General features: G+C 36.5%; 2 protein-coding genes across 8 annotated transcripts in view; one reads left to right on the forward strand and one right to left on the reverse strand.

Moving 5' to 3' along the window:
• ZDHHC17 (zDHHC palmitoyltransferase 17) overlaps nt 1–6,669 on the reverse strand; it is a 194,533-nt gene extending 187,864 nt beyond the window's left edge. Inside the window, exon 1 of one of the 2 annotated variants that reach the window (XM_074375373.1) lies at nt 6,421–6,669. The gene's annotated coding sequence lies outside the window, so the exon portion shown is untranslated. The remainder of the gene's footprint in view (nt 1–6,420) is intronic. The other variant, XM_074375372.1, reaches the window with a different exon arrangement.
• Nucleotides 6,670–6,761: 92 nt separating this feature from the next.
• OSBPL8 (oxysterol binding protein like 8) overlaps nt 6,762–26,235 on the forward strand; it is a 134,303-nt gene continuing 114,829 nt past the window's right edge. For 4 of the 6 annotated variants that reach the window (XM_045519442.2, XM_045519444.2, XM_074375369.1 and 1 more), the window contains exon 1: nt 6,762–7,146. The gene's annotated coding sequence lies outside the window, so the exon portion shown is untranslated. Of the gene's footprint in view, nt 7,147–10,064; nt 10,178–26,235 lie in introns of all 6 variants that reach the window. The other 2 variants (XM_010958846.3, XM_010958847.3) reach the window with 1 other exon arrangement.

A 26,235-nucleotide genomic window follows, 5' to 3' on the forward strand; every position in this document is an offset into this window, starting at 1 on the left:
GGATTGTGTGTTCTGTGTTTCCCATGTTTACATAATTGTGATAAACAGCATTTTATAGACTCTCCTAAAATAGAAATGAAAAACATTGTTTACAACTGGGAATGTGTAGTCCGGTAGTTATCAGAAAGAAAGGGGTTCTTCTTCTTCTTTTAAAAATTTATTTGGAGTTTAGGGTGCCCTCTGAGCTGAACTAAAACTCAGGCATCAATCCTCACACCTGAGCATAAATTTATATCTATTTCCAGAGATGGTGTTAAAAGTCATAGCATGCACCTCATTTTTGAATAGGCGATGTGGGTGGAAGAGTAGGCAGAGCTTTTCAATAAGACTTAATTGTCCTTAACCTGTGAATACATAATTATATAATTTGTTATGATGAACTTTCATTTTTAGACTTCTGTGGTGGGAATCATTAATGCTTCATAGTTAGGTGAAAAATAGTATATAATTCTGCTTCTTATTACTCTAACTCATGATCTCCTAAATACATGATAATTTCTTAGTCTGGTTATTAATAAGTCATCCTCACTGGTACATTATGCAAATTTGAACTAAGAATGTCATTATGAAGAAAAACACTTAAAATGCTGCACCAGTACAGTTATTTAAAAAGAGAATACCAATAAAATATTAATACAGTTTTACCTATATGGATGAGAATAGAGGGGGAAGAAAGGAAATGTTTAGTGTTTTTGTTCTTAAAGGCATTTACTAGATGGAGATAATAACACAAATGGGTGACATACTTGGTCTGACAAAGTCTGTTTAACAGTAGGTGTAAAGTGAGAATCTGACTGGACTTATTCTGTTAGGCGTATGAGTGATTATTTTTTCTTTTAAAAATGTTATTAAAATATTTTTAACAATTCTTACTGTTTTGCATAGTCAATACATTTTAGATTTATGCAAATATTTACCACTTCAGTGCTTTTCCTTTAGTCTCAATTCTCAGACCTTCCATTTGGGATCATTTTATTTTTACCTGAAAAGAGAAATTTCTTTAGACTTTCTGTTAGTGAGAACCTATTAGTAGCAAATTCTGCTCTTGCTTGCTTAAAAATGCCTTTATTTTTGCCTCATTCTTGAAAGATCTTTTCACTGGGTATTGAATTCAAGGCTGTCATTTTCTTTTAGCCCATTGAAGATCTTATTCCATCGTCTTTCGGTTTCTGTTGTTACTGATGAAAAGTTAGTTATCAGACACTTTTGAGGATAATCTGTACTTTTTTTCCTCTGCTACTTTTAAAGTTTTCTTTTTTGTTTATGGTGTTCTAGAATTTCACTATACTGTACCTAAGTGTGAATTTATTATTCTTTAACTTGCGTGGGATTTAAAATAAGTCTGTGGGTTGGAGTCTTTCATCATTTCTGGAAAGTTCTCATCCATTATCTTGTCAAATACTGCCTCTGCCCCATTTTCTCTTTCCTATTCTTCTGGAGCTACAATTAGAATTATTTTGGATTTTCTCAAAATGTTGTCTATGTCAGTTAAAGTCTCTCATACTTTTCATTTCTTTTTCTTTTTCTGTTGCATTTGCGATAATTTCTTCATCCCTATCTCCCAGTTCACTAAATTGTACTTCTTCTGTGTCGAATAGACTATTAAACTTGTCCACTGAATTTTAAATTTTAATATTTTATATTTTTCAATTAAGTTCAATTTTTTCAAATATCTTCAGTAATTCTTTATAGTTTCTTGTTCTCTGTACATATTTTTAAGCTTATTTTTCTATTGCTTTATTTATACTTTATATATTTCTAAAGTAAAATTTATTTTAGTAATTTCAAATTTTAGTAATTTCAGTATCTGAAGCCATTTTAAATCTGTTGCTGCTATCTTATGTTTGTATTGTTTTTCACTAATGGTGTCTTATTTTCTTTTGTGCTTGCTATTTTTAAAAGGTGAGCTGCTCATTTTCCTCAGAATTTTATTTATAAGCATCCTTTAAGGCTTAAGATTAAGATGAGCTCCTCCAGAGAGGATTGGCATTTGCTTCTGCCAGATGTCTGAGAGCACTATCAATCAAAAATAATTACTAATTAAATTAACAGCTTAAGGTGTTTTAGGATCACCTAGATAGTACAAACTCAAGTTACACTTTTGTGTGACAGCTAGATTGACTCCAAATTCTCAGATACGATTTTGCTTTTCCCTTGATCATAGGTGCTAAAGTTTAAGACAGTAAATTTTCTTTGTAGACTTGGGGCTGGTAAAGGGCAAGTTTATTTCTAGTACCTGACTATACTGAATGAATAATCCCCAGGACTATATTTCTCTCTCTCTCTCTCTCTGTATATAAGGCAGGTCATGGGTTTTGTCTCTATTAAGAGCATGAAAAGCTCATGTTAACTGGGTTCGGCAAATGCCCATGGGCTAAAGGTTGGCTTTAGGCTCTGCTCAACTCTCTGGTTTCTGCCTTCATTTAGTATTTTTGATCTAATGATTTCTTACTTTATTGCCAGTTAATTAGTGTATTTAATAAGATTTAAAAAATATTTTCCCAGAAATTTGTTTTCAGTGTGATCACTGATTGAGGTACCTAGTCTATGATACTGTGAGGAAAAAAAAAGCCTATATTCTTCTTTACAGCTTATTATTCCAATTTTCCTGGAGGGGTATTTCCTTAAAATACATAATAGTAAACAGAAATACTTAAAATCAATATGCAAGTATTTTGCAAGCAAATCTGTAGATTTTAGAAATACACTAATTTTTAACATAAATTTTAGTTGGCTGTTTATCAAATATCTGCTTGACTATTTTATAGATGTGTATTCTTTTATTTTATTAAATAGAAGTTTAAATATTGTTCTATAGTGCATTTCATCTTTGAACCACTGATCTGTTTATTCAGTTTAGAAGATCTGCAAAATTATGCTATATAACAATTTCAAAAATCTCTGTGATTTAGAACAAATATTTATGTTTTATTCTTGTTTCATGTTAGTAGCTGCAGGTCAGCTGATGCAGTACTGCTTTCTGAGGTAAAGGTCAATTTCAGGTCTGTTCCACTTATTTTCTTATTTTGAAACCCTATTTTGAACAAGCTTTTCTCATGACAGGCAGCACAAGACTAAGAGAATGGCCTGAATGCTGCAGTAAAATTTAAAGAAGTTAGCATGTGTCACATCCACTCACAAATAATTGGCTAGTGCAAGTAGTATGACCAACAGTAATAATACAATCTACCACAGTCTTCAAAGTTGTGCTGAATACCTTATTTATGTTTGTGGTTGCTTTCAATTTCAGTCTTCTTCTAGAAAATGAGGATTTTAACCTAAAATCCTCTTTAGTAAACTTTGGCAATATACGTGTCTAAATGGAAGGCTAAAGGAGGAAAAATACCTCAAGCAAAATTTCTCACATTCTAGGTCAGAGTTTTCTGCAGGAAAGAGAATCATGCCTGTCGGTGCTTAAACTGATTTGGAAAAAAGAACTTCTCATTCTTAGAAATGTATAATTAATTAAACACTAGGCAAAAAAGATGAATTTTCATTGGAGTTTAAATTGGTTGCAATAAAAAGTTTTAGTTTAAAATGCTATTCTTAAAATCATTTTAAGAGTAGCAAATTTGGAGTGTCTCTCTTAACATAGCAAATGGAAGTTATCAAATATTTTTCAGTTACAGTGCAAGATCCCATATTATACTTCTGCTTATGTTGTGATTACACTGAAAATGCTAGATTGAATGACTATTTCCTGGAATCATGGAATATCAGATTTAGAAGGATCTGAAAAGCATATATTTTTCAACTGTAGTGTATTGATAAACTATTTTGCTGCAATCAATTGTGAGGTATGTTAAAATCATTAGTTATTCATGACAAGTAACTATTACCAGTGGTAGTTAAAATATAGAAGATTATGGAGGATTATACTTGAAACTAAGGAGAACCCTACAAGACTTTCCCAGAGACAGACCCCTGCATCCCACCTTCTACAAACAAGACCTACCTCTTGTTTATTGAAAACCATTAGCTTTTTAGGCCTTCCCCAAGTTCCAAAGAGCAAATTAATCAGAGAAATGAGAAAATGCAGAAACAAAGGAAAACAGTCAAGCAAGATAAAATGATAATAGTTCAGCCATAAAACAAAGTCAAGGACCTTTAGTTCTTCCTCAAGGGCTATAGATAATATCTTGAGCCATAACCTTGAGTTGTTTTACAGATACTAAAACCCCCACTAGGTAGAAGTTAACTGCCAACCACCAGCTCTTAGACCCCAGACCAGTTGAAATCAGGATGATGATGTTGACTCCCCAAAATACTATCCTGTTACTTCACCAACCAATCAGAAGGATGTCCTCAAGCTGATCAGGCACACCCTATGACCCTCTCCCTCACTTTGCCTTTAAAAATCCTTCCCTGTAAATCAGCGGAGAGTCCGGCTCTTTCGAGCTTGAGCTGCCCATTCTCTTGCTTTGCCCCAGCTGGGTCCCTTGCAATACGTTGTACTTTCCTTCACCACAACCTGATGTCAGTATATTTGCTTTCTGCACGTGGGCGAGCAGCTCCAAGTTTGGTTCTGTTACATACTTACATTTATTTTCTTATAATATTTTTACTTTCACTTAGTTAGATTCTGATTTTCTTTTCTTTCTTTCTTTCTTTTTTTTTTTTTTTGAGTGTGGCTGAAAGGAGTTATAGCTAGTTTGACAAGAATTTGCATAATCCTGGGTATACCATGGCTACTTGTTTTAAATGTGAACATCATCCATTGGAAAATAGGGTTGAACATCATTCCTTAAAGAACATGTAGTCCATCTCCTTACTTTTATCAGAACTTGAAATGCAGAGAGTAATTTGTCTAGCCACATATCCAGTTAGCTAAGTCTATAACCTAGGCCTCCTTGATTCCAGTACAGTGCTTTCTATTTCAATAAATGACCCGTTATTTTGAACAGCCAATATAAGAAAGTGGGCTGAGGCAGGAGAGGACTAGGCAAGGCAATTTGTCTCCTTTTTCTAATCTTTAGTCTCAGTTCCCAGCCTAAAGGAAAAGCACCAAAGAAACAGCCCCAATGGCACAGTCGGCAAGTTTCCTTGCTCTAGGAACATTCTTCTTCAAATCTACTTGATTGCAATTCACAATAAGAAATACATTTAAAATCACAATATAGGACACACACATCCTCCCCTGTAACTGAAACAAAAGTTTCACAAAGCAGTTCTTGCCCTTACTATACATGTACTCATCATGATCTTTTATATTCTATTCCATTCTAGCCTAGTTCATTAAAAAATTTTGAAAAACTCTGCTCTAGAAAATAATAGACGTTTCAACCTGCTGACAAACTCTGAAGTTACTAGGTTTGCTGAAACTGTGTCATTCACAGAATAATAAACTTCACTCATATATATTTGAACTACAACTACAATATCTCAGATTTCAGAACAGAACCCATAGAATCTTCTCATTGGAATACCAGTTCATTACAGTATCACAGATTCTAAGACTCATTGTTTTCCACATTTTAACATCTCTGAGTTCAGGATGTGTCTTTAAAAAATCAGTGGCTTGGTAAAGTTTAATTGTTAGTATTTCTCTTCTTTCTTGGGTAACATGAAATAATGGTGAGTCTTAAAGTCCATGATTTCTTAGAGTTTCTATGAAATATCTTAGTAATAAGGATTATATAGGCCAAACTCTATTGCTTATTCATTTCCAAGTATCCAACAGACCAGAATGCTTTTTGACATCTTGTTAACATAATGTAACGAGGTGATGAAAACTACTTAAGAAAAAAACCTTAGGGCTGGGCTAGAAGGAAAAATGAGTTACAAAAGGAATTTAGAGATGGCTTTCTCATGGAGCTTTCACTGTTAGCAGGGTTTGATTAAGATCTTTCTGGTTTTCTACCTCTTATTTTGTATTGTTACTTTCAATGACTAGCATTTTACTTTTTTCTCTCACTCATAGGGTTGAGGGAGAGTTCCCCGGACCATGGTTAAAAAGGAAGGCAGAAGGTTACATCCGAAAGTTAAGGTACTAAAAAAAAAAAAAATTAGATTTTATTTTAAAAATGTAACGAATCGCCAAATTCATGTGTATTTGTTCACACTGATACCAACACAACACATTGTAAAACTTAATGACTGTGAAACTGGCAGGAAGGATCCCGAACATGACTAGGAACCAAAATAAATTTGCTAGGCTATTTTCATCACAGCGTGAAGAAAATGTACCACCTTTTCCTCAAAAAAGCCAACAAACAAACAAACAAAAAACCCTCAAAAGAAACGAAGAAAACCTCTAATGAAGAAAACAGTACATTAAATGCCACGATTAATGTGCTACTAGAAATAGGGACAAGTGGTTACTGCTTTTCAAGCCAGACACCACGATGCCTTCTTCCCCCGTCTGGCTGAAACTTTAGGCAAGCCCCAGGCTGGGGAGGCGGGCCTCATGCCCGGCCTCACCGAGGGCGTGGGGTCCCGAGCCCTACCCGGAGCTCTATCGTGCTGTCTCCTCAGATTAGGCAGGCCTTGTACGACCGGTCCCGAAGGCCTCGCCTCAGCAGGCGCGGGGCGGGCGGCGGCGGATTCGCCTCCCGAGACCGCCCTCAAGGGTGCGGAGGCGGTTTGACGGCTGTAAGACTCCAGAATCAGGTGTTGACAGTTGCTCCCGCGCGGCTGACGCCCGCCCCGCAGGGGAGGAGTCTCCGCGGCCGCCTCCGCGCGTCGTCACGTGACGGGAAAGGGGTGTGGCCTGAGCCCGCTAGCCGAGGGGCGGGGCCGGGAAGGGAGGGCTCTCGAATGTGAAGGATCTTGGCGGCTCTGGATGCCCAGAGAGGCGGCGACGCGGTCGATGACAGCATTAGGCCGCGACGCGTTCCCGGCTGGGCGGTGGTGGTAGCGGCAGCCCGGGCGGCTGCAGCCTTAGCTTTCGTGGCGGCAGAGGCCGCCGCTGATAGCCGGCAGAGGGAGGGAAGGTGGGGGCCCGCCCCGCCCTGGACCAGGGGGCCGGAGTTTCCGCCTCCTTCGCGGGTCCTGCCTCCGCGGCGGCGAGACCGCGCCCTTGGTCTGGGCTCGCGCCCCAGCTGCCACCGGCGACAGCAGCCGAGAGAAGTTAGGGTCCGACTGGACGCGTGCAGGGCCCCAGAAGAACCGGCATCTGGCGCCCCGCCTCTCTGGGGCTCCGCACCGGTGAGTGTCGCGTCCGCTCCTCAGTTGGGGGGCGGTGGGATCGCACCCCTGCGGGCGACTGCACCCTGATCCTCACGTTCTGAGTTCGGGCCGGCGGGGACTCCGGGCACCCCGCGCCGGGGAGTTTCTCTTTGGCTCCTTTGTCCCCTTTTTAAGTGGGAAATTCCAAAGGCTGGCGAGGATGGAGTGTTTTGGGGCCCACCGTCGGTGCGTCTGCAGCCTTACAAAGCCGCGGCAGGGGCAGGGGGCCGCTGCGAGCTTTTTGATCGCCCTGAGTGTCTGCCTCCTCCTGAAGTTTTGGCAGGCGGCGGGGGTCTCGCCGAAAGCCCCCGTGCGCGGGAGAGCTAGCGCTTTGTCACTTGGTGCGGTTTAGGCGAGGCTCCCGTTTTCCTGTGACAGCCCCAGAGGAGGCTGTGCCACGCACCGCAGACCGCACCCGCCCTGCAGAGCCGGGTGGCACGATGTTGTTCCTATTAACCTCAGTTCCTCTGGCCTTCTCGTAGTGTAGGAGGAAGGCGGAGCTTTTGTTGTACTTTTAAATTTAATATTTGTTTCTCAGCCCTTTCTCAAGAATGGAATCAGGTTCCATGTTGCTTCACAAAGAGCGTGCTTTTGGTTTATTGAGCCACCCACTCCAGACCTGCCGAGGCGAAGCAACAGTATTTGCAGATTTTCCATTCACGAAAGTCATTTAACGCTCTTCTTTAGGAGAGACATCTGCATTGGGGAACATACCCAATTTCATTTTATCTAAATGCTGCCTGAAATAATAGGTAATTTGGGCTCCTAAACAGATGGGGAAAACGTATCTAGCTGATGATATAAGAATATTCACTTTAAGTGAATAATTTAGTGAAGTTTTTGTCTATTTGACACAAAGACAAATGATTTCTAAGTAGTATTAGAATGCACTGTGTATGTTTACTAGTTTTTATTAACTTCTCCTTAAATTTAGCCTCAAATTAGTGCCACTTTAGGTCTTTTCAAATAATCATTTGGAAGTTTTTCGCCTCCTTTAGTATCCAAGTAGAGCAAGGATTGGGGAGGAGCATGGGTGAATTGCTTGTTAGGTTTTCTCCGTCCATACCATCCGGTGCCATCTAAACTTGATCATGCTGATAGACTATGGTCAATTTCTATGCTTGCTAGAGCTTGTTTTGCAGTGAAATTATTAACGTGTTAGCGTTGTGAAACAGGTTGAGGAAGGAAGAGTAAGGGCATGCAGTTCGCCCGCTATTAAAAGTACAACTGATTTCAAGTAATTGTTCCCCGTTTTTGATAGCGACAGTGTATGGTATGACTACAATATGCCTGTTCAGAGTAATGGGAAAGGGGATAGATGAAACATAAGAACTACCTTTTAGGTCTTTAATTATGGAACTTAAGTTGTTGCGGTCAAATTCCATGTGAACCGTTTGAGCCACAATACATTGTACACAGATGCTTAGAAGTGCCTGTTTAATTAAAAATGGTCATTGTTTATTTCTCTTTCATTGAATCGTGTTTATTGTATCTGCGATCTGTGAAAAGATGCTGCTACATTTTTTTTCAGTTAGAATGTTATATTTTAGAGGCAATCAAATATGTTTCTTACAAATCATTTATGGCACCTATAAATTTGGCAATATCTGATTTCTAGGTTCACTTTTGAATTGCAAAACCTTAAAATACACTTTGGGGATAAATATACAATTCTGTGTAGTGAAATTATCTTTTGAGTTTTGATTTAAGAAAAAGGTGATAGAATTATGAACTTACAAAATGTGCATTACAAAAGATCTTTCTTTTTAAAGGACAAATTGCATAATTTTTTAAACTAGTGAATGTTCTTAGTATATTTAAACTTGGTTTACACACAATTCTTTAAGAGCACGTTACTTGAGTTGAAGCATGAGTGACAAAATAAGGAATTGATACTTGGGTGTAGTTTTCTAATATTATTTTGGAAAATCCTTATCCTAATAGTAATACCTGAAGTGTTATATTTTAATGTTTATATTATAAAATCTAAAGCTGTGCACACTTGAAGCAATGCTTTTGGAGCAGTGGAGGATTCAAAAGTGGAAGACAAAGGTCCTACCTTATTCTTATGACTATGACCTACAAATAATATATAAATACAACTTGAATTAAAAAGCCTCTGAATACTTCATTAATGAAGACGGCTGCATACAGGGAGATTGAAATATAGTCTTCTTGTGGGTGAGACACAGGAAGAGATGTATGAACTAATGTGTGAAGATTTCATGTCAGTATTTTCTTTCAGGAAACCCCTGAAAGATTTCAGATCTGTCCTTGTACCTTGGTCACCACCCCCTCATATATCTGCTCAAAAGGCATGAAGGTGAAGGTCTCATCTGGAACACATAATAGAAGGGATTTTTCCTCCTTGAGAAATGTTATCAAGTTTGCAAGGAGAGTGTTTTCTTCAGAGACCTTGTAGGAAAGGAATCCTTGTCCTGAGGCATCATACTCTTCTACCCTTTGTTATTTTTACTTTTGTTTAAGTTAGAAACAATGTAAGCTCTCCATCATAGCAAGGACCTTGTCTATTTTGCTCACCATTGACTCTCCAAATACTTAGTAGTTATTGAATGAAAAAATGTGGTTCCAGATATATGACTGGAGAACCAAGAGGAGTTTGTGGTAATGTAGTCCAAATTAGATACAGACAGTGAGGTGAAAATGTTGGCTTGCGAGGAGGGTAGCAGGTCATTTAATCTGGGGAACGTTCTTGGGAGAGGCCATTCTTCAGTTAGGTCTTGTTGAAAGCTGTCTATCTGAAGATAAGCAGGTGTTCTAAGAGTAGTAGACAGCATGAACCGAAGCATTTAAATTGGACTGGGTAGTCATGTCAGATTAAGCACAGTGAGTCTTTTTCAGTAACATTATAAAGAATTTTTCTTCTTCCCTCACAGCTGTTGCCTCTCCCAGGTGAAAAGATTCCCACACTTTAAAAGAGCCAAAATTTAGAGTGCTTGAGTTTTGGAAGTGACAATGTTACAGGGAAAGCAAGAGCATTGAACTGGAGGTGAGAAAATTTGAATTGGATTTCGGATGGCATCTTATACAAGCATCCTTACGCAAATCACTGGGTCTTAGTTTTCTCATTTTTGAAAGGAGGATAGTAATCCTCATCCCATTCCATTGTTGGGAGAATGAAATTACATAATATATGTGAAAATGCCCATCTCAATGTCTTAAAACATAGAAGTCAATAAACATTAAATTATTTAAAACTTTTTTTTTGTCTTTAGATCTTTAAAAGATGTTTTGGTGCATTTATCACAAACACTAATACCTACTTGACCTTTGCTTTGATTCATGTGGTATTACCTTTAAATTTATCAGTATCAAAATTTTAGACCTTTAGTTTTCTTTCAGTGAGGCATAATGTTTTCTGATAGAAATGAGGCTTAATTTTGTTACTTCTTAATGTTACAAACTGCAGGGAATGCTAGATGCCTCAAATTTGTAAAGCTTTAAGGAATATGTGTAGCTGAAAAGATCTGAGCCTTTAGGCTTCTCTACAGAATTTGTTTTTGAAGAAATTATACTTGCCTGTCATGTGATCTCTGTTCATTGTGAAAAAGCAGGACAGTTTCCTGCTATTAAGGAAAAAAAAACCCCAAAATATCTTCCATATGTTTTTAGTGATCTGAGTTGACTGCAAACCATGAAGAATTGCTACCTGCTGTGCTTTATTTTAGAATTCAGTATTTTTTTGAGCAGGCAGATAGACTTCTGCATCATTTCTTTTCTCAGCTTTTTGTCCCAGTAGCTATTTGTTCTTTTATGAATCTCAAAATTTCATTATTCTTTGTGAACTCTTTGTACTATTTAAATCCACGGAGCTGTCTGTTCTTTGTATAGTATTTGGAAGGGAATTTTATTATAAAAAGACTAAAAAGAGCCGTGAATCTTCAAATGATAAGCCAGTTACCTGCCATCTTCCATATTTACAAAGGACTGAAAAAAAAGAAATGGATTTTGAGCTTGAAGGCTCTTTTCAGATAAAAAGAAGAAATTTTTTGATTTGGAGTTGTTAAAAACATGATAGATTCAAAGGGAGATTGATAGCCTGAAGGGATCTTAGTAGGAGTGGTTGGTAATAATAATAATAATAATAATAACAACAACAACAACAACAACAACAACAGTAATAATAACATATATGTTGACTGCTAACCATGTATCAGGTGCTTGACATGTGTACCTGACAGTGAGCCCCCAAATCAGGCTATTTTCTTGTCCGTTTTTTAAAACCTCATGCACTGAAAGATTAAGTAGTAGGCCGTGGAAGTGGGGTTTGAACTAAACCTGAGTCACAGGGGAGGCTAAGTAGCAGGTGGTGGAGCTTACCAAAAGCATTTGAATTCAAGGTTTAACCTGACCTTTGACTTCAGAACCTGCACTTTTAGCCATTGTATTGCACTGCATTGTGTAGTTTATTTGCAGTTGCCTCTTGTGACAGGTTTTGACCTTTATGATCTTTTCCAGTCTATTTTGACTTTATGATTTGATCAAAATACAATTTGTAATAAGATGGCATATAGCCTTGATTTTTTTTTACATTTCACATGTATTTGACTGACATCCTGTTTTTTACTTAGTAGACTGAATAATTCTTTATTGTTCTTTCAGTTACCGTTTTCTTACTAAGGAATTCCAGACTAACCTGGAACTTTAAGAACATAGTAGATACAGTATTTTAAGGTGACTTGTTACATTTTTAAAATTTAAACTGTTTTTTTCAAAGAGTAAGACTGATGTACAGATTTGGTATGGATGGTTTTTATGGATGATATTTGAAAGTCGCAAATCTATATAATTGAAATTTATCCTATTGAAATTTCCACCATTAAAGTAACTTGTTTTTTGGCCGCCAAGTGCCACTATTAGCAGGAGTAGTTTATCAGATTACATAGCTTCTTACGAGCAAGGCTCAGGCTCTTGTGAACATTATGGAATCTGTGTGGGTACATTTTGATGAGGTGAGAGTATGGTGTATTTGGAGAGAGAGCAGTTCAGTCAAAGTAACTCCATTAGTGGATAAGAGTAATGCAGTGGGAACCTTGGACTAGAGGACGTGTACATTGTTCAAGCCCAGAGTAGGATGAAGGACTTCTGAAGAGGAGCTTTGCTTACTGTATAATTTTACTTGTTGCTTTGACTATAATGACATTTAAGATCAGCAATCCAGAACTAAGGAACAGTGCTGTGCATCATAGTGGGGAGTTTGTAATAGTTCCTAGGCTGTTTTCCAAAATGTGGATTCATTGACCGAAGGACTCTCTGACTACCTATTCTTTTGGAAATCTGGAGATGTAGAAGAGCACCAGCCCTGGAGTCTGACTGCCCAAGTTCGGAACCTACCCAGCCACTCAGCTGGCTTGTTGCCATGCACGCGGCCCTGTGCTGACATGGGATGACTGCAGAGGGAGAAAGTGGTGTCTTTAGGCGAAGTGAGGCCCAGAGATGCACCCTGTGAGTTTCGTGTGGTTCTTCGGTGGTATTAAAGAGATCTGGAAGTTCTTGCATAATCTGAGTGAAGGAAATAGAAGTTAACAGAATGAGAGCCAGCCAGCAAGCCTGTCATGAGGCTGCTGTTGTGAGGGGAGGGGCCATGCAGTACAGTGTGGGGAGAGCGGCTGTGGAAGGTTCAGCTCAACGCCCACCAAAATTTGTGCTCCCCTGCTGTAGTACAGTTAACCCTGGGACGTGGCTCCTCAACTGGGAACATATTTCTCAGTCATTCTCTCCTTTCTCCTCATCCTCCTTCCCTGCAGCTAGGTGGGGTCACATGACTGGCTTCACCAGTGGAATGTGAATGGAAATGAGGTGGTGTCGCTTTTGAGTTGCGGTGGGAGAAAAGCAGCTGTCTTTCTCCACTTTCTCTTTTCCAGCCCAAGAGCCAGATGCAGAGGCTGGGGTTCTTTGGGTGTGTGGGAGAGCCAGGGATTGGGAGATCTCTAGTCCCTAAATTACCATGTGGAAGAAAGCTGTGCACCTGTGCAAACAGGAGCGCTCATGATGGACAGTAATTTTAATGAGACATTTTAATGTGTGAAGTTACTGAAAATTTGAGGTTTATTTATTAAGCAGCCAGTGTTGCCTTAACCATGGGCTGCATGGGCTGCATAGAAGAGATAATTGAGGCCCTAAGAATATCCATACCAGCAGGAGCTGAGGTGGGGCCAAGTTCAGAGATCCATTGGGTGCTGCTCCAACATACTGATCTGCATATGATACCATTATGACCCTATCAAACCTCCGAGGCCCACGAGGACCCAGAGGGCAGTCCATGGGTCTACATTCAGACGAGTCATAACATTCCCTGTGCCCACGAAAGCTTTCCTCTGTGTCCAGGGTTTCTCTAACTTGGCTCTCTTTACAGTTTGGGCTGGATGATTCTTTGTTGTGGTGGGGGCTGCCCTGTGCGTTGTAGACTGTAGAGCAGCATCCCTCCCCATTACCCATTAGATGTCAGTAGCATCTCCCCTAATTGTATGACTGAAAATATCTCTGGACATTGCCAAATGTCCCCTGGGGGGTAAAATCAACCCCAGCAGAGAACCACTGCCTTAAAAACTGAGTTAACCTGAAAGAAATTATTTTAAACTGAAAGAAACTTATCTTTAATCAAAGGACTTTTTCTCCTCTTAGAAGATGAGTAGAATTCATGGGGGAGGTTTATGAATATGCAACAGAGGAAGCTATTTTTTTTTTTTTTTTGTGAAACACTAGTTTCTATTGAATGTTGATCTACATGTCTGTTAATTTATCAGCTTAGACATTGTCTGGATTTTCTGTTTTTTCTTTTGTTCTTTCCTTTTCCTTCTGAACTGGTGGCTATACTTCTTGCCTAGATAAACATATTTCCTCCATCCTCCCAACCCCAGCTGTCATGCCCATATGTCTATAGGTTCTCTCTAAATGATGAAAACCAGTAGTTTTGATATTATGACTATGTAAATATTATTTAATGCTAGGCCAGGTAGTATGATTATGATTTCTTTTCCACAGATCCTATTAAGCAGACCTTGGGGCACTTGAAGAAAAATTCCTTGATACCATCAAGGTTTAGTGGATTTTATTTTATTTATTTTATCAGTTGCTTAAAATCTAGCCATTGAATTAAAAACAATGGGCATGACTTCCTGTTTTCTTGGTGTTTCTAATGGCCCCCCTTTTTTGTACTGTATGCTTTTATCATAGTGTCCCCACCCACTAACCCCCACCCCTCCCAGCTCTTCAGCATACTATCTGTTGTACTGTGTTCCTTATTAATTTATCTGGAGTTGCCTGTAATTCTGCTTCAACTTGGACTAGTTGCCTTTTAGGTCTCTTTCTGAAACTTCCTTTCACTGTCCTCTTGAATTGGATCTATTCTATTATAGATCTTCTTCTTCTTTTTTTTACTAAATCTATTTAATCTTTTTCCTGGAGTACATCTTCAAGTAACTTCCCAAAAAAGTTGTTTTGAGAGGCAAATTTTTGGAATTATTCTATGTACAGAAATGTCTTCATTTTGTTTTCATATTTGACTGATAGTTTGGGTACAGTGTTGTAGGTTGTACATAATTTTCCTTTGGAACTCTGAAAGCATCGCTTGGTTGTCTGCCACCTTCCAGGGATGCTGATTAGAAGTCATATGTCATCTAATTTACTGTCTTTTTAAGGTGATTTGTTCTTTCTTCTGTCTGAAAACTTTTAGGATCTTCTCTTTTATCTTTCTGCTACAAAGTCATAATGAGGTATACAAGTTATTTTTGTTTTGTTTTGGTTATTTTTTCTGGGTACTCAGTTGCCCTTATTCTTGAATCAGATTCTTCAACTCTAAGAAATTTTCTTCTGTCTTTGATGTTTTCCTCTCTTCATTTTCTTGTTTGCTTTTCCATTCTTTAAAAGGGGGCAAATGTTTTCTCTCTGGTCAGTGAGACTGATCCTCATCTCATTTTTACTGTAATATTTTGTGATTCTCTTTGCTCTGTGGTCAGGGTTTTTTTTCCCCCCTAGGTTTTTGACTGATTTTTTGAGAAGGGTGGTAATCTATGAATTTTCTTGTTCTCTTTTTCTACCATTCTTTTCTTGTTTTATGTTGTAATACTGTGTTTAGTCTCAGAATATGAAAAGTAGATTTTTAAAAGATATTTGTGTCTTCTTAATTATTTCCTTTTCCTTTCTGGTCAGTTTTTGTAATCTTTTTTTTTTTTTTTTTTCCATGCTTTGTTTTTCTTGTATGCCTGGTGATGTTTGGTTGTTTCTTCAGGTTTCAGAAAGAAAGACTGGCTTCCTGATCTGGTCATCCCTCTCCCACTGTGATCCTTGGACTGTTTTCCCTGTTTAGGTTTTACCTTGGAGTAAGAATTTTGGGCACAGCACTTCGGGGGCAGGATAGTATAGGATAGGGCCCATCTATTGGCAAACATTTTAGGGAAAGAGGGGGGAGCCTGCTTCCAGGCTGTGGGGCCTCTAAATGCCAGATAAGGAGGGTTTATTACTCTGTACCAGCATCCCCGCTTAGCTGTCCCTAGACAGTTATTCACTGTCTTTAGAGAAAAGCTGACTGTCTTTTTGCCTGGGAGTAAATGCCAGTTGTTTAGGTGCTGCTTGGAGGTGGGAGATGGGAAATGTAGTTGTCCCTTATACAGTTTGTCAAGTAATGTATCATTCTCCTGTTTTTAGCCCCACTATTTATTCCCATCCTTTGCTGAACCATTTACTTTGCAATCATGCCTCTCTGGGGTTCTGTCAGAATTGAACTGGTTCTCAGCCTTTTGCATCACTCTTAAAGGGTATAATGAGGCTGTGGCTTCCTGTGCTTGCTGTATCGATTAACCTTACATCTGCTTTCATCTTTCAGAAATTTGTTGATTTCCCTCTCTGCTCTATCCCCACTTTTAATTTCTTTGTTCTTATGGTTTCATTTTTTTCCTGTATGAATTGCTTTTATTTCAGTGGGATATCTGGAATAACTGGAGGGAGATTTTATGTTCAGTCTCTTATCTTTTATTGGAGACCTTTCCTAGCTTTTTAAATAGAAGGTATAGAACTATTGAACTTTGTTGTTGTTGTTGTTGTTGTTAATATAGGTTTATTCATAGAAATTGTAATCTTGATACTGTGTTGAAATACAGTGATATTTCTTCACTGTTGATTTGTATAGGTGTTTGTACCTTTATGTTAGTTGGTCCTAAAATTTGTAATCTTTTTGAATTCTTGTTTGCTTCCTAGTTTTTCTGTTTTCTTTTCTGTTGTCACCTACCCCAACTCGTACATGTTGTTAACGATTCTCTTGCCATTTCTACTTTGTTACTTGGAAACTAAATGAGACCGTTTCGAATTGTGCATAAAATAGTGACTTTGCTCCAGAGAATGGCATATCAGCTGTAACCCAGGCTCTTGTGATCTTTTGATTATTCATTACTTATTTTCTGTTTCTCAGTTGTATCCAGGCAGGTGAGGTGTTATTCTTTTTCATTTACTTCTCTGCCTTAATTGTTACAGCTACTTTGGCTCCTTAGTTATTGATGTTTTTCTTTATTACTTTTCCTTCTCTTTTGCATGATTATCTTTGGTACTTTAAATGTTGAGCTTAGATTGCCTTGCTGGTTTATTGAAGGCCTTAATTTTCATCTCTTTCTTTCATTTTATACCCAAAATAATTTCCCAGCATTGTTTTACATTTTATGTACCTTATTCTCTTTTTTATTTCCCAGCCTCCTTTCCTGAATCTTCAGGTAAATTGATGGATTGTAATTTATCCTGGGCAAGCAAATTTAAATTAATCTGTTTCTCCTCTCTTCTTTGATATTGCTGCATTTCCCTGTTACTCTTGTTCAGCCCTTCTCTCATGAGATTTTGTAATTTTTCCTTCTATAGTTATGGTTTTGACTGCTGGGATGTGGGTCTTTAATGATTGGCGTTATATATAATTCTTTTGCAATCAGAAGTTTATATAATTCAGATTTTAACAATGCTGATTACTTTGAAGTTGAAATCCTGTCAGGAAGGTTGTGATTTGGAAGGCTTAAACTCCTAGATTTGGCCTGATTATGTAAAATATTGTATAACCTACATAGTAAATACTTATTTGAAATTTAAAGTAGCTTAGAAGAGAAATTCGCTCTTTTGCAGTTTCTTTATCTGCCCAATGTAGGGGAAGTCAAAGTTTTAAAATATTCCCTAATACAGTAGACATATATTTACTGATTATTTTCTGAACTTTCTCCATATTGTATGAAACTCTTGGTGTTAGAATCCAGGGATTCAATTAGATAGTGGTTATATGTCTCTTGATTTACCTTTTTCATGTATTCCAAGCATTTTCCCTTTCAGATACCTGTCATAATTACTTTCCTTCTTGACTGGCTCCTTTATCCTTTATTGCTTCTATTGTGTTTATAATTTTGATATTTTTTCATACTGTTCCTGAAATTTTAAAATAGAATCTTTAGCATTATATAAATAGTATTTTGACTATTTTCAAAAGTTTGATCATTTGGGAAATTATGGTTTTTATATCTTTATTTTCCCAAGAATTTGTGATTAGGGTGTAGCAATTAAAAAAAAAATAGCCTCTCACTACTAGAAAAAATTCCTCTGTGAAAGCAGAGACTCGTTTAAGAGGTTGATAGCTTAACATATTTAGCATTTTAACTAGCAAGGTCTTATTTCATTATCTTTTAGGACTTCTTAATTTACAATAAATAGTAATTAGCCTCTTCAAACTTATAAGTTGAAATTAATCAGTGATACATTTTGTGGCTATGAGATAAAATATAATTTTAATTAAATTCAGAAAAAATTTTTGGGTATTCTCTAAGAATTTTTTTTATTGCCACCATATTGATCAGTTTTCTTTTAAGAACAGTTTTTCATTATGACTTATTTTCAGTGTTTCTCATTTTTAGTAGTCATTTTTAATTCAAATATTAAAAATTGTGTTGGTTCTTATAGATCCTTTTTGAAACTGGCATGTGGAAGTGTAATTATGTGTTTTGATTACTTATGCAATAAATTAAAGATGATGAGTACTTTGGTTATAGTAATTTATACCTCGAATTCAAACCCCAGAACCATCTAGGCCAGAGTTAGGCACTCAGACACTCATTTTTCTTTCATCCCCAAAATGGAAAGCCATTCTTAATTTATATCAAAATGTGAAGAAATTGCTTTTAGGATTGAATAAGAAAATCAGTAATAATATTCTTTGAGGTTATCTTAAATTAACTTTAGATCTTGCATTTCAAGCCTTGATCCTTAATAAAGAACTCTCAGCTTAAATATTGGTATGAATTTACTTGTAGGAAACTGGGGTAACTCTTTTTTGGTGTATTATAACCAGTTACTGTGCCTAATGAGAAAAACAGCCACTCTTTTTTTAGTATCTTGATTTAAAACAAAGTTCATATTTTCCTTGGAAAAGAACCTTTCAGGAAGACAGTGAAAATTTATGTAGAATGAGGTAGTTTTAACTGTAATGTAAAATATCTAACTTTAAAAACAAAGGCTTAAAATCCAGGAGAGACATTTAATATATAGGACTAAATTATTAGTACATGACTGCCAGTGACATATTTGCAAACACGCCTTAAGAGGCCTTGCTTTATCACTGTCTCAGAAACCCTCTTTGAGACCCTGTGTCACAGACTTGTGCAACCTAGCATTACAACCACCAACTGACAGAGTAAATGGATGCACTGGGAAAATAAGAAACCTGCCAGAAGTATTGTCTTTCCTACTAAGTAACTTTGTGACCTTGGCAAACCACTTAGTCTCTTCGGGTCTTAGTAAAATGGAGAATTTGGAACAGATAGCCTCTTAGGTTCTTTTGAGGATTCCTTGAACATGTTAGGGGCTAGAATTCCAATATCATAATAGGTAATATAATTCTTATAATAGCTCTGAAATAGATGGTATTTTACCAAATTTACAGATAGAATTATTGATGTCATGCAGACTTGTTCAAATAATATGCTCAGTCATGTGGCTCCTAAGGAGCCAAGCAAGAAGTTGAACCTTGGCCTATCTCATTTTACAGCCATGTTCTTTTTAGGATACTGCCCAAGCCATGTAGTTAGAGTAGACCACCAGATTTTTTTCTTAAAATTTGTTCCATTTCTGAATCTGTACTTTGTAGTAAATGTGCTTTTGCATTATATCGCCCATTATTCAGGAAACCCAGAAGTCAGGGGTTAGTCCTATCTATCAGTTGTACCCAGAGTAGAAATGTGACCAGCTTTTAAATAAATATATTAAAACTTATATGTCTAAGAGATAAATGATGTGTTCAGAGTTATCTTGAATTTATTTCAGCAATGTCACTGTTGTTCAAAAACACCTTTGAAACTATTCTTTTGGCATTTCTTTAATGCCTTCAACCTCCTTCTTTTACCTATATTCTATGGTGATGAATGACATCTCTTGAGAATGGATTTGATATATGGAGAAAGTCATTCTTAACTGGGTCTCCTACATAAAATTAGTGATCAAAATGAGAAATGTCATTTTTAGTTAAAAATAATCAGTGACCAAAAGGATGAAACCTTTTATTCTTGTGTCATTTATAGGGTAGCATAGGAAGTGATTAGAAGAGAGGAGTTCCAAAATTGTTTTGTATGATGGCAAGTTGAAATGGTTTCTAAAAATGACCACTCTGAATGGAGATAACCTTTATTTGGATGCAAATTCTGCTACCTTAGTTAAAGTTACATCTTAATATAGTTGTACCTGTATTCTGTGTGCCACCTGGGCCAGTGCTTTGCTGATTTAGCATGTGCTTCAGAGAAAAAGAGTTGGTGAATGAATTATACATGGCAGGTATTCTTTCCATTAAAGGAGGTCAGAATCTATAGAATGTTTGTTTGCATAATAGTTTAATTCTTGGTTATATTTGTATTTATTATGCAGTTTGTGGTTATTTGTGTTTAGGTTTAATTCCAGGCATCTACCTTATCCCATTTCCTGGCATGAACTAAAATCACTTCTGTTGCTAAGCCTGAGTGCACGCTTTGATGCAGGTTTACATATGAATTAACTTTTTTTGCAAAAGTTATACTAGGCTGCATTATAAACATGTATTATTGAATGGCTTTCGAACATCAGTGCTGTACTCTATTTGGTCCAGATAATGAGCAATAATATACCTGTATATCTTGTTGCAGAGGAGCTTGTGATAGGAAGATTTCATTTTATCTCCTGAAGGTATTATTTTTCTTGATTTAAACTCCCTGATAGTAGAGCTTAATGAAGCTTCCTTATTTGTGAATACTAAAGGATACTAGAAAAAACCTCTAGTTCCCTTTTTAGTAATACTTTTTCTTTTGAAGTTTCAAAATAATTTAATGTTGCAAGATGTTTAATTCAACAGATATTTGAGTGCAAGTCACTAGGGAAGGGCCTGAAAATTCAGTGGGAACTAGATAGACATGTGACCTCTTTGAGTTTGTGTGTGTGGGAAGGATGGGGAATGGACCATAAACTACTAATTGTGTAATTCACTGTGTAATCACCATTGCAGACAGTGCTAAGAGGAGGAAATAGAGAATGATAGATGATTTTGCTGAGTTAGTGGGGGAGGGGAGCCAAGGAAGGTGACTTAAGCTGAGGGAAAAAAGAATATTTCTGGCAGAACATCTTGTTTAAATATCCTGAAACAGCAAGGAACTTGGCTTTTGCTAGGAACTGAAAGAGTCTACTGTGACTGGAGCTTAAAGAAAATTGAAAGTGATAGCAGCGTGGCACCGTAGGTAAGGACCGGGTTATGTGAGGCTTGCTAGACCATGTTAAGGATTTTGATTTTTGTCTTAAGGTCCTTTGGAAACCATTAGAATTTTTTAAACAAAGGCTTGTGTAATGATCAAGTTTAGAATGATCCTCTGAATGCTCTGTAAAGAATGGTTTGGAAGGTGACCAAGAAGATAGGTGGGAGACCCATTGGGTTGTGTTGAAATTAAGGTACCTATGGCTTATCCAAGGGAGAATCCTGTAGGCCAGTGGTGCTTGAAGTATGTCATCTGGGAACTTATTAGAAATGCAGATTCTTGGGTTCTACCTAAACCTACTGAATAAGGAGCTTTGTGGGTAGAACTAAGCAGTCTGATTTTGAACAAGCCTTCCAGGTAATTCTGATGCTTCCTAAAGTTTTTGAACCTCTGCTGCAGGTCATTGGATATATGATTTTGATGTAGGAGAGAGTTCTAGGTTGGTTACATGAGTAGGGAGTAACTGCATGAAGGTGGTAGTTGAAAATGAGAGAAGGAGAAGAGACTCTAATGACATAAAACCGTGAGACACTTCAGTGTCCAAGTCCTGTGCAGAGTGAGGGTTGCTTGTGAAAGAATCAGAAAAGAATTGGTTAGAGAGACTAGAAAGTCAGGAGGATCTTTGAATAAGGGTTTGGCAAAGGAAGCATTAAATTTAGCATGAAGGATCTTTGTGTGAGTAATCGTAGTGAAATTACAGACATAGGCACCAGATTTCAATAGGCTGAGAAGGAAATGGAGAGAGGAGTGAAGAAAATACAATTTACTCATTTAAAACATCCCTTACTCTTTGGACGGATATTTATTATTCCAAATTATGGGAAAAGAGAGTAAATAATCTTGATGGGTGCTAATCAGCATAAGATTCCGTTGAGAAATATATAAAATCTCATTGTTTGGACCTCTTGATTTTGAAATTCATAATTTACATAGAGGACTGAGCTCAAGTTTACCATTGTCTTTACCATTTTGCAAGGAACGCCATAGTGTAATAATAAACTTATGGGAGGGATGTAGGAGGGATGTTTAGCCTACCAGGAATGCTGTTTTTTTTTTTTTTTTTTAACATGATTGAAACTACATTAGCAGTATGCATTTATATAGAAATAATTTTTAAACTACAATATTCTTATTTATTACAAATACATTAATTCACCTTCTATTACTGTTATGTATCTAATGGAAAATTCTTTAAATGCATTTTATAATTGAAATTCAGACTTTTAATTTCTTTGATTACCCTAACTTGTTAGAATTATCCTAGCATGTTAATGTTAGGCTATTCTTAAGGAAGACCCCATTTAGTGTGAAGCCAAATTAAGATAATTTCAAAGTCAACCCCAATTACAAAATAGTATCTTTTGAGTTGTGTGTGTTTGTGTGTGTGTCAGTGTGCAGGTGTGTGCACACACACAGGGAAGGGAGAGGGGAGAGGGAGAGTGAGACTTAAGCCATTTTGAGATGCGTTTTCTCTTCTGGATGAAGTATTTATTTGTCTAAGTTTTTTAAAAGAAAAAACATGATTATTACATCAACATATGCTCACTGTAAAATTCAACAGCTATAGAAACTCATAAAGTTAGTTTCTTTTGCCACTAGATCCCACTTAATGTTCCAAATAGCTTGCTGATTACCAGTTTGATGTTATTCTTCCAGGTATTCTTCTGTTCCTCTCTCCCTCACTCCCCACTTCTCTCTCTTTATGTATATATGTATATATATAATATTTTTAAAAAACAGAACTGGGATGTAGTGTTGTTTTAAAGTTTTCTTCACCAGTCAGTTCATACTAAAGTAAAAGGTTGAATCCTAATAATTCCTCCCATTGAATTTGTATTTTGTTCTTAAAACATTAAACTGAGACTTACGAGACTTGGGTTCTGGTCTCTTTTTGCTCCATGATCTTGGGCAAGTCACTTAATCCTCCATATTTAGTTTGTCCATCTGTAGAATTTAGAGGTGATGAGTGGGTGATTTGAAGATTTCTAATAGCTCTAAAATTTGTTTAGAATTCCAGCATTTAAAAAGGCAGACATTTCCTTGAATTTTATATAGAAAGTGATTATCTTAACCCACCTGTGAATACCTAAAGGGATAATTTCTTGCCAAATTAAAAACACAAAAGGGGAGGGGGTGGAAGGAATTTAGAAACAAGATTCAAAAAGATGATTTCCTATCACTTACTAGTGTACTCTGTAGGCATACCTGCTGCTTTTAGGATAGTGCTGGCCCCTTTAAAAAATACCTTTCTTATAGCTCATTACATTTTGACTGCAAATTCACGCCCCTTTTGGGGGGATGTGGGATGTGGGTGGGTCTGTTTGGGTCTATGTTTGGTCTTACCAGTTGATTACTCGTGGGAGATAAGACAAATGGAACTTACAGACTGCTCAGCATTCTTTAAGGAATTGTGTCATCTTCTCACTTAAGAGTCTTGGAAAAGCCAGGGCACTAGGAATAGGAGCCATTGGTATGAGACCAGGAACTATGCTGTGTTGTCTGCTTTTTGGCTTTCTACTTTGCGATTATTTGCCAAGTAAAATCTTTACGAAAAACTTGAGAAGGCGGAACAGTCTTAGTTTGAAGAATTTCTGAGTGAAGGCGTTCAGCTTTTGAATTAGCATTGCTCTATTCTTATTAATATTACATTATGAAAAGATGGTTTTTGTTTTCTTGCTTTCGGTATCTTAAGTTTTTTATTTTATTTTATTTTTTATATGTTTTTAATTGTTTTCTTTTTTTATCCATAGTGTTCTTTGTCAGTTAAGCTTTTATGGACTCTTATTCCTAATCTTTGGCTTGTATTTTTCTAATATAGTCTTGTTATGTTTATATATTTTGAATTTCTCTGCCATTTTCGTTTGATTTTTTTGCTTAAACTTAAAAAAAAATTAGCTATATTTTTCCAAATAGAATTTTATTAACGCAGAGTCACAAATAAGTATAAAGAAGAATAATTGAGAAAACTAATGACTCCCAACAGTGGCTTGCCCGGAGAGTTTTAGTTTAAATTTATTTTTCCTAAGTGCGTGGCTGTTGGCTGGCATGATTGAAATGTGAAAGGCCCAAAATATACTTCACACTCTAAGCAAGAGATTCAGAATAATTTTTTTCCCCTCCACTTATCTAATAGTGGCCTAAGAAGGGCTTCTTATAAGAGACTATTCTTTAAATTTTGAACCTCTTCCTCAGAGCTCTGATCTCAGTAAGTCAGATGCACCATGGACAAATTTCCCACCTCTAAATAAAAATAAGTTTATTTACAAAGATAAAAACCTTTTAACTATACTTAAAGGGACTGTTTGAAGGTGTTTAATTTTATAAGTTTCACAATTCTCATTTTAAAAACAATAAATAATCTTTAACAGTATCAGTCTCCCGAAATCTCCTTTCTACAAAAAGCAAACACTAAAAACAGTGGTGGGTCTTAACTAATATTTTATTGCTAATATTATTAAAATTTTTTCTAATTTATATTTCTTAAAATAGGAACTTCCTTTTTCTAGTTTGCATATAGGAAATGCTTTGCAAAATATTTTATAATATAAAATACTGTCATCATGAAAAGTAAATTTTAAAGAGAAAAGAATTTGTGATTCTGACTGATTTATCAATAATTTTTTATGTGTTCATGAATACTTCCATCTGTTTTTGATATGTAACATATGGGCCCAAGGAAGCAAAAGTAGATAAGATCATTTTTCAGTCCCTACATTTAACACTCTGGGCCAAGGCCTTTAACTGGTTATTGCTCTGATGTAGGTGGAACAGATAAAACCTTGTTTGTTAGCTGACTGTCACTATATGACATCCTTGCTCAATAAGAGATTCGAGTTAATTTAATCATGTTGCCTCGTTGTCCTCACCATAGCTACATTGCTACTAGTCTGTTTAAAGGTCAGCATATTGCCCTTTAATACTATATCTCTCATACATCTCATTCTCATTCTGCATTTCTGAACAGTTCTCTCATTCTGGCAACTAAATTGTCTCAAATTATTACGATTTTGGCTGTGTCTTCACAGATACAAAGCATTGAAAAGATACGTTTCTGTTCAGTGTATAAAATATAGAAAGGAATTACTCTGCCACATACATAAAATCTTAATAAATATTTAAGTTAAATACATAAGAATACAAACCCTGCTTTCTTTTATTACACACTTTTAAACGTATACATGTAAAAATACTTCAAAATTATAAATACCCAAGAATTCTGATCTTGGTCATATTAGGTCTCTTGAAATATAATTATAGCATTCTGATATCTAGTATGCCGTGAGTTAATTCTTGTAGTTGATAGTTTTGGAGCGAGATTTTTTTTTATATCGTTTTCCAAAATAACAATCACTTATAGAATTCAGATTCTAGGAAATGTGAAAGCTTTCATAATTTCAAGAGCACAGTGACAGCTACACAGCAAGTCCATATGTTGCTTAGCTATAATTACATTTTAATAATTATTTTTTCTTTGGAAGAACTATGGCTAACCTCCAAGAGACTGAAGCTGATGGTTGTAAGTATTCATATTTTCTCAGAGAAGTTTTTCTTTTTTCCTATTTTAAATAGTTGAATATATTTATTTTATACCATAGCATCAACTGGTTGAAGTTTCTATTCTGGATTCTACTGTAAAATCTAAATGAATATTTGCATCAGATGGGAAAATCACCCTGGTTTTTTTGTCACTCGCGTATATGGACTTGCTGCCACAGGCACTCTAATTTTGCCATCTCCTACACACGACTTGCTCCTTTCCGCCTCCGTTCTTCTTGGCATTACCATTCCCTCCACCTGCATTGTTTTATCCACTTTCTTTTCTCCTTTTAAAACTGGCATTGAAAATAATTTCCTGTAGAAATGCTTGACTCCATGTAACTATTACTTATTTTCTTGGTTTCACCTTAACACTTAACATGGCTAGCTATAGATTCAACTAATCTGAGTTGTGTTTCTGTGATATACCAGGTATAGTGTTACCTATCTCATTTAATTTTCATGGCTATCCTGTGAGTTATTCCCATTTTACAGATGAAATTAAATAAATTCCTTGTTACATCCCTAGTTTTAGTTGTGCCAAAAACTGAACTTTTTTCATGATTTAAAAAAAATCACTGCGTTTTACAAAGTCATTCTGCTTTTCTCTGTTTCTGTAACCTTTCCCTTCTTGTTCTGTACCATTTAACACCTATCAATCTACCACTTAAAATATTTTTCATTCAAGTGTAATTTACGTAGAATAAAATACACCCATTTAAAGTATATAATTTGCATTTTGACAAATTTATACACCCATGTAACAACCACTACAGTCAAGATA

This window comes from Camelus bactrianus, chromosome 12, assembly GCF_048773025.1.
Source record: "Camelus bactrianus isolate YW-2024 breed Bactrian camel chromosome 12, ASM4877302v1, whole genome shotgun sequence".
Taxonomy (NCBI): domain Eukaryota; kingdom Metazoa; phylum Chordata; class Mammalia; order Artiodactyla; family Camelidae; genus Camelus; species Camelus bactrianus.